The following is an 8,514-nucleotide window of genomic DNA, read 5'->3' as shown; positions in this document are numbered from 1 at the left end:
TAAACACCTCGATATATAGTGGATTCATACCACTCGTAGAGGTGTGCTTGAGAGATGTAAAAGTGAGTGTGTAAGTGTGTGTTATTTATGTAGTCTAGATCTAGATCCTTTTTGTAACATCATATACAATCAATACATCTCTTAAACACCCAAATCACCATGTTGAATTGTGCAATCTTTAATTTCGCATGCCAAACCATGTTCTTTTGTCACTACAATGCTAGCTTGAAATACAAGTTAATAGGTTGTAGTTCGGTTCTCAGGGACTTAACATACAAAGTTCATAACAAGTTCATATCACAAAGTTCATATCAAGAGATTATAGCATAAAGTTCATAGCACAAGTTCATAACAAAAAGTTCATAAAAGAGTATCGTTCCAAGTTCAATAAGTTCATTAAAACAAGATCGTTCCAAGTTTAATAAGTTCATAGAGCAAGGCTCATCATGTTAATAAAACTAAGTTCAACAAGTTCATAAAACAGTAGTAGTAGTTCATGAGATAATAGCATGCTTTCCAATCCAAAACATGAAAACAATAAAAAGAGGGTTGTGAATACTCACTAAGGAGAGTTTGCAGTTCGAGATTCGCGGTTCGATGTTGTAGAGATCGAATTCTACTAATACCCTACGGAACAAATAGTTTCTAGTGGGATACAATTCACTAAGTCATTATCTAATAACTACCAATCCTACAAGTGGTATCGTAAAGTGCCTAAAGTTTGTTCGGTTCATTATTGGTAGTATTGATTCACGGTGCCTTGTGTTCAAAAATACATAAAGGCATTAAAATGAACTTCAAAAATTGTAAAACTTAATATTCTGATTCAAACAGTGACTATAAGTGTCTAGAAATTTTAGAGAGAATTTTGAAGGTAATTTGTTATTTATTTATACTTTAACTCTAAATAATAGGAAAAGTTCATAATAAATGGAATTTTTGACGGTTGTTACAAAGACCCACATGGAACTGAACATACCCACTTCTGGAAAAGAGACACCGATCAACATTCGCCCCAACTAATCCGAAGACATCAATCCAAACAACGAACTAGTGAATCTTTAAACAACCAATACTCAACCTGAGAATCCAGTTCTCCCCCACTTAGGGCTCCAACTATCACCCACTGGTGTTGAAACCAAATTGTAACTCAGACTGGCATATGCAGGTACCACCATTCCTAAGACTTGAAATTACGAGCCTGCTCACTCCTCTCAGAACTCGAAAAAACTTAAAGGCATACCCTTGCCTCATATAACGACATTCCAATCCATCAATCAACCATCCCACTTCTAGCTGCAAAAGCGAAGCCGATCATAATCGTCGTCCCTTCTAGAGTTACGCGACTCGAATATCCGGTCTCGAGCAAAACCTCCAAGCCCTAAAACCAATAAGCTCACTAGTTCTACACCAAACAACCCAAATCGATAACGCTACTGGGGATCAAAACAATTACCAGGACCATCCTCATGCTTGTGCAGTCACAACCAAAAGATAGACAGGAACGGAAATATTGCCACAAATCATGGTATCCAACCATGCAATCTTTTCCAAACAGCCCTTAGAATCCCCGAAACATTCCTTGATTCGAGTATGGTGTAACGACCCGAAAATTCTACCGTAAACGACATTAGCTTTCCAACACTCGAAGAGATATTTACACGAATGATTTTAGCTTTATGAGGTTAAAATGGAATAAATTGAATAAAAATAATATTATTTAATATCTAAAACAATTAAAAAATAAATAATAAGGTTTTAATACAAATTAAATTAATTAATGGAATTTGTGATTAAAAAAAATTAAAAGAATATAAATGGAGTTGACGGAATAAATTGGCATCAAAAGAAAGTTAAATTGTCAAGGTGTTTAGGGTTAGGTTGAAAGGGGTTTAAAGTCCAAATTTAAGGGACCAATTAGTGAAATTAAGATTATAACCTATGAGACTTTGGATTGGTTCACCTTATGTCCATTTTCTTGTCTTCATGTACATTTTAAGAGCTGATCAAAACCAATCTCCTGGTGGTTCCTTGAGTTACGTTGCGAGTCACAAGGATAAAAAATTAGCGATAGATTAGGAGGAAGGAAGGAAAAAAAATGATCTACGGGTTTGAGCCAAATCGTTCATTTCTTTTTTTTTCTTTGGCCTATTATGTGTGCACCAAATCGCCTCCAATCCACTACTGAACTGTCAGAGGAGCAACGATGACAGAAGAAGAAAGAAATACACGGGTGAAAACGAAAACGATCAAAACAGAGGGGGAGTTAGCGAGTCCATAGAGGGGGATTGACAATATTTATGGAGATAGTTGGAGGCTACGAACTACAACCTGGTAATTCATTGATTTCTTCCTTATGTGGTTAAATTCCTAATGCTAGTACTTAGACCGAAAATATGAGGCTTTGGGTGTGTGTCTTGTTAAAGTAATCTCCATTCCATCTTCAACTGGTATTACTTACTGTGGATTCGTGTATGGCTTAATCACATTAGATGTACTCTTTTCATGTTATTGCTATCAATTTTATTCTAAAAACATTCTTTCATGTGTTGTAGTTGGTGCTCAAGAGTTGGTTCCAATTGTGGAGTCTGTAACATCCATAAATTTTGCGCCAAATTTAAACTTTTTCGATCATAAATAAAAATCAAATAGCATCGTTTACAAAAATGTTTTCATATCAATATCCATTAGAGTGTCCCAAAATAATAACATAAGGCTGAGGAGCGGTAAGGTCACGCCTTCGCCTTGCCATGATCTACTGAAGTACCTGAAATAATAAACTGAAACTGTAAGCCCGAGGGCTTAGTGAGCTACCCCCAAAATACCAATAACACACTAACAATACCATATCAGTAAGAATCAATCAATCAACATAAATATTGGGCCATCAGGTTGACTGGACTACTCTACTAGGCCTACAGTCTATCTGAATCTTGTTGGGTTATGAGCATTCTAACACTCCTAAGTGTACATGCAACCCTAAATACCTTGGATCTATGTTTTCTCTATTATACATGCAAATATCAACTTTCCAAGGTAATGTTCTATTCTAGCATACTAAACGTTGAATAACACAAGTTAGAATAACATACCTTTTGTTAGTGCTTGTCTTCATGAAGCTTGAGTGCCTAGTGCCCCAAGTGTGACACCTCAAATGGTTCACACAACACCATAAACACTTGGAATAACTTGAGAGAATTCTATACTTCATGAAAATCGGCTAGCCCTCTCTAGAATCATACTAGTGACCGATTTTCCTCAAGAATAAGATGCTTATATAGTTATACAATTAGGGTAAACCCTAATTGTCATGACTTTCCATTTCCTTGGATCCATGGGTTCAAATACACCATGGAGCATCGATGGAGCATCATATGGGTTTTGGCCCAATTAGATAATCCATGGAGCATTAGCCCACTATATAAGTATGGATGATTTGCACAATCAACCCATATATTTAATTAGTCTTCTTTTGATCACTTAATTAATCCTAGATTAATTCTTGATCAATACTAATTAAATAATCTTATTATTCTTATTATTAATAAACTAGAACTCATAATATATTAATAACCATAAGTGTCTTATTTCTCTCATTATAGTCTATCCAAGTGCATGATGCCATGCAACCCAAATGGACCATGTCGGGTCGGGTCAAGTCTTACCAATTATAGTTATGGACTTATTAATCCAACAGTCTCCCACTTGGATAAGTCTAAAACTATTATTGCGTATGACTTCAGGAACCAACTGGCAATCGTAGCTCTCAAAAGCTTCGGTCGAACTTTGACCTTGTAGATGAACTCTGACCTTTATCAATGGCTTGTCCATTAGATAAGGGATCATATATTCCTCCATTCTAGATATCATATGGACTGAGACATGGATTATAATCATTCTCTCTGTCCATTTGTTGTTTCCCGATTTCCGATTTATGACGACTGACTAATTGAACAAATCAAATCAGTCCTGGCCCGGCCGAGCACTTCCATTTGTCATCATCAAATCATCGAGGGGCCCACAGATATCGCTTTTATCCCGAAGGTAAAAGGAATGGATAAACTTCGACTCATATGGCTTGTTCTACTACTTGTTGAATCATACACAAAGACACGTTTTATAGCACCGAGTTACCAAATGCGGTTTCGTGTAATCAATCTACTATCAACTAATAGTAACAACTCATATCTCTAGGTTTGAAGAATATAAGAAATTATCGTCTCATGATCACTCGTGATAAAATCCATGAAGTGATTCCAATGAGCGCGGGTTGAATCCAATACTCAGAACTTATGAGCACTCATGAGTGTTGTAGCCATTTGTCCAACACCTTAGACCTCTACAAGCCAACCCATGACAGTCTTAATTCATATCTACTTCCAACATATGACCGACTGTGGATGGTTTGAATAACTTAGTCATTCCGGAAGAATAACCTAGTTTATTCGGGAAGTCAAAACATGCAAAGTGAAACACAATAATAATTGAATCCAATATGGTATCAAAACCTATGAACATAAATAAAACACCTTTTATTTATCACCATATGATTACACATTATTCATTGTATACTGTTTCAGCTATCAACTTTATTCTTGAATTTAAAACAATAGTTGTCCCATGCTCCAAGCATGTACACTATGTTTTCTAAACACTAGTCATGCCATACACCAAGTATCCATACTATGTTTGTCTATGATCTTTACTTTGTGAACTAGATCAATTGAACATAACTTCAATGATTCTCTTTTCACACTCCCGAATCCTTACTGTAAATACAAGAATTCCAAATTCATGTCATTTAGTGAAATCTGTTAGATTCTAAACTTATATGCATTGATCCTCTTGTAACGATTATGCACAAAGTTAGAAAGACTTGGCAACAATCATTACAGAGTATTCCAAAGGAGATCAATTCCTTGGAAACATCCTTCTTGCATTAAGTTTCCTTAATCTTACACAGATTGAAATTTCTGATTTTGAAACATTTCCAGATTCCATTTTGACTATCAAATCTGAACAAGAGTTGCCTCCTTCCAGATTATGTCAATATGGTCCTTCCAGAATTATCACTATACTTCCAATTGTCCTTGAGCAACCAATCTTTGGTAAACCTTAGATTGTCCTCGACAATTGTTTAATCCTTTTAGTCATATCCAGTTCTAAACCTTTTCCCTTCTTAATGCCCTAGGCATTTGGAAACTTTTAGAACGGATAACTATAGCACATGTAATCGATCCTATATCCGAAGCATATGGGATACGATTCATGATGTCTCACATAAAGACTAAACCAGTCTTTTGCTATAACATTTCCATTTCTATTTGCCAAGTTCTCATAATTCAGATTATGAAAAGGGATGCCGTAATCATAATCGAATTTAAGAACGCAAATAATGGACCCATATACAGAATTTCCTTATGTTGAGCCATTCCAACATGAAATTCATATATATTTCCTTGACTAAATGATTAAAACCTCACGATCTAAGCTTATAGATTTGAGATGAAGTATAATTTCGTCTCCCTTAATTATAGCAAAACAACTCTTTCCCAGTTGAAACTTTTGTTTTCTATAATTAACATTGCTAACTTGCAATACTTATCATAATTATCATGCTCCCACTAACATGATGATTATTAGCATAACACTTATGCTCCCACTAGCTTTGACATGTACTCAGAAATCAGCTGGACTTCTAGAAACCAATACTTTATTGACTTTCTTACCAAAGTTCAGATTTCTGATACTGGACTGTTTTGATAGAACTTTATCAAAATCATACACCTTCCCTTAGATAGCACACTTGTGTGTCTAAACAATTATGAAGAGGGATGCCGTAATCATAATGGTTAGACCTTTTTGTCACTTCTCACAAGTCCAAGTTAGTGTGCCGGTAAACCACACACGCTCCACTAACGACTTTGAGAAGGCAAATATCACAATTGCTATCTAACTAAAATCTACTTAGTGAAAGTGTTTCCTCACCATCATTTTCATGAATCGGAGAGAAACCTTATGACACTTAGATTTAATGGTGTATGTGTTCTTATCCATGTGAATTGTCATAACCATAGTCACAAGACAAGGATAATAACAAATCCAAACTAATATGGATTGAACTCAATCTCAACTTCTTGCCACCTGACAGCTCAATGGCCTGCCATTGCTTCCAAGTTGTTGTGCAACCAATTGAGAACTCTAAGAACTCAACTTTAACTGGAATGGGCACAGACTATGTCAACATGATAGGTTATAAACCTCATGTCGTGTGCTAGTGAAGAACTTTAGGTTGTATTCTTGATTAGTTCTTGAGACTTTCAAGACTTTTAAGACTCCCACTGTCCTCTTAACCTATAAGACTTCCTTGTCAAACATCCAAGAGATAGTGCGGATTCTAATCAAGACAAACACTTCACACAATTGGCCTTAGTTGGTCTTTGTTTTATCCAAAACATCACAACTTACCAATTTCAAATGTACAAGAGTAGAAAACTTTTACTCTTACATTTGACAAGTGTTTTTAAACCTTCTTTAAGACATGTCACTCAAATTACAATCTTGGAGTATGACTCTAAGACTTGTATTGGAACGAAGTATGACTCATCTTCTTGATTTAACCATTTCAACAATTCAAGTTCCTCTTCTTAGTCATAAGAATGCACTAAGATTTCCTTAGAGAACTAATTGCGCTATGGTTTCTTAATAATTAAGATGATCACAAAAACTGAAACTAAAGTACTCTCCCATCTTTTCAGATTTGAGAAACTTTATCCTTCTCCCTAATTTGATTCTTCTTATTCGCTCTGTCATGCATTGGAACCTTTTCCAATGTCTCAGAGTTACACTTAAGCTTGTAAGTATAATTATATTTACTGAGCTTTAGTCAACTATGACGAATAGCCTTATATCTTTTGTGGTGGACTTAATCAGTGCACATGACTATGTACTCGATCCCTTAGTCCATTACTTGACTCACACATCCATGTGAACAAGTAATTAGTCTTAATTTTTCGAATACTTGAAAGTTCTCATTCATCATGCTATAGAACTTGCATGATTCCAAGTCCCGGTCCAATTGAGACTTTGGATGATGAGAATCTTTCCTTATTTGGTAAATTTAGACATTACCACAAATGAAGGAATCAATTTCATATTTCCACTCTTGCTATTAATGGAATCATATAAGCAACAATTTTTCCTCAAATGCCATTGTAAGGATATTTTAAAATAAATAAAATCAAAAAATTTTCTTTTATTTTAAAACTATGCGGAAAAACTTATCCTTACAATCCATATGAAAACTTGTTGTTATCTATTCCTAAGCAATACCTCATAACTCCTAAGAATTAGCTCAAGAATCCGATTTTTCAAACTACGCAATAGAAATCCATCTATGCGATCAGATTCAGCATATTCTTTCTTTAAGTTGCTTTACTTTTCTTTGATTCTTAAAACATTACCATGTGACCCAGTCACATCATGTATCTGGAATCTCAGAATAGAAACTTAACAGAGTTAGATAGTGGACTTTACCTGAAGTAGAGTCAAACTTATTGACTTTAACATCCTTGGGTAAATTAGGCAGCTTCGCAACTAATGACCCTTCCTTTGGCAATATAAACATATGGACCCTTTGATAATGGTACACGGGACTATCACAAACTTAGCTTTTCTCTTTACCATTTGGTCAACCTAGTTGACTATGGTCAATCCCTTTCCTTGGGAAGAGAATGCTTTTTCTGTATTTCCAGTGTCACCATTATCAATGTCCATAAAGTTTTAGGAAGTTGATCTTAACAAATAGATAAGATCATTAAGGGTCTTGTCATAGTCTGTTTCATAGGTGTCCCAAAGGAACTCACTATGTGACTTAGAAAGTAGTTGAACCACCAACTTTCTCAAGACTTTGACACCCAACTCTCCCGACTTGTCAATATGTGACTACATCTCCAAGATGTGATCACACCTAGACCTTGCCTTGCCAATAGGGTTTGAGTGACCTTAAACATTTCAAGAACTTGTGGGTTAGGGAGAATAATTGGAGGAGGTGAAAGAAGTATGATTTCCATTGGAGCATCATCTTCATTTAGGAAAGCTTGTTTCAAGAGATTTAGGAAGATCATAAATGTCTAAACCAGACATGTTTTGTAAGATATTCAAGATAGTTGATCTTAAAGTCCTTAATATGACACCCAATATGAAATATTAAGGCTAGGACCCAAAAAACTATTTTATAACTTAGAAGAGGTATGCCGTAATCCAAGCTATAAAACAATTTGAAGGTAGGTGAATGACGATTCACCAATTTCCACCAAGATAAACGAAATGTATTATTAGGTTTTAATTGGATTTGAAACTCCTATATCTTTGATATTCATTGAACTGTTCAATGGCATGTTTCAATCTCGAGTGTGCCCTTCAGGTTTTGTGATTGGGATGCCGAGAATCACAAAACAAGGTGTGAAGTAACCATGCAAATTACTTGGTACCCTTAATAAATTACCCCTCAAT

This window comes from Lactuca saligna, chromosome 8 (genome assembly GCF_052625555.1).
Source record: "Lactuca saligna cultivar CGN05327 chromosome 8, ASM5262555v1, whole genome shotgun sequence".
NCBI classification, from domain to species: domain Eukaryota; kingdom Viridiplantae; phylum Streptophyta; class Magnoliopsida; order Asterales; family Asteraceae; genus Lactuca; species Lactuca saligna.
The sequence above is the reverse complement of the archived record's forward strand: the minus strand, read 5'-3'. Positions refer to the sequence as shown.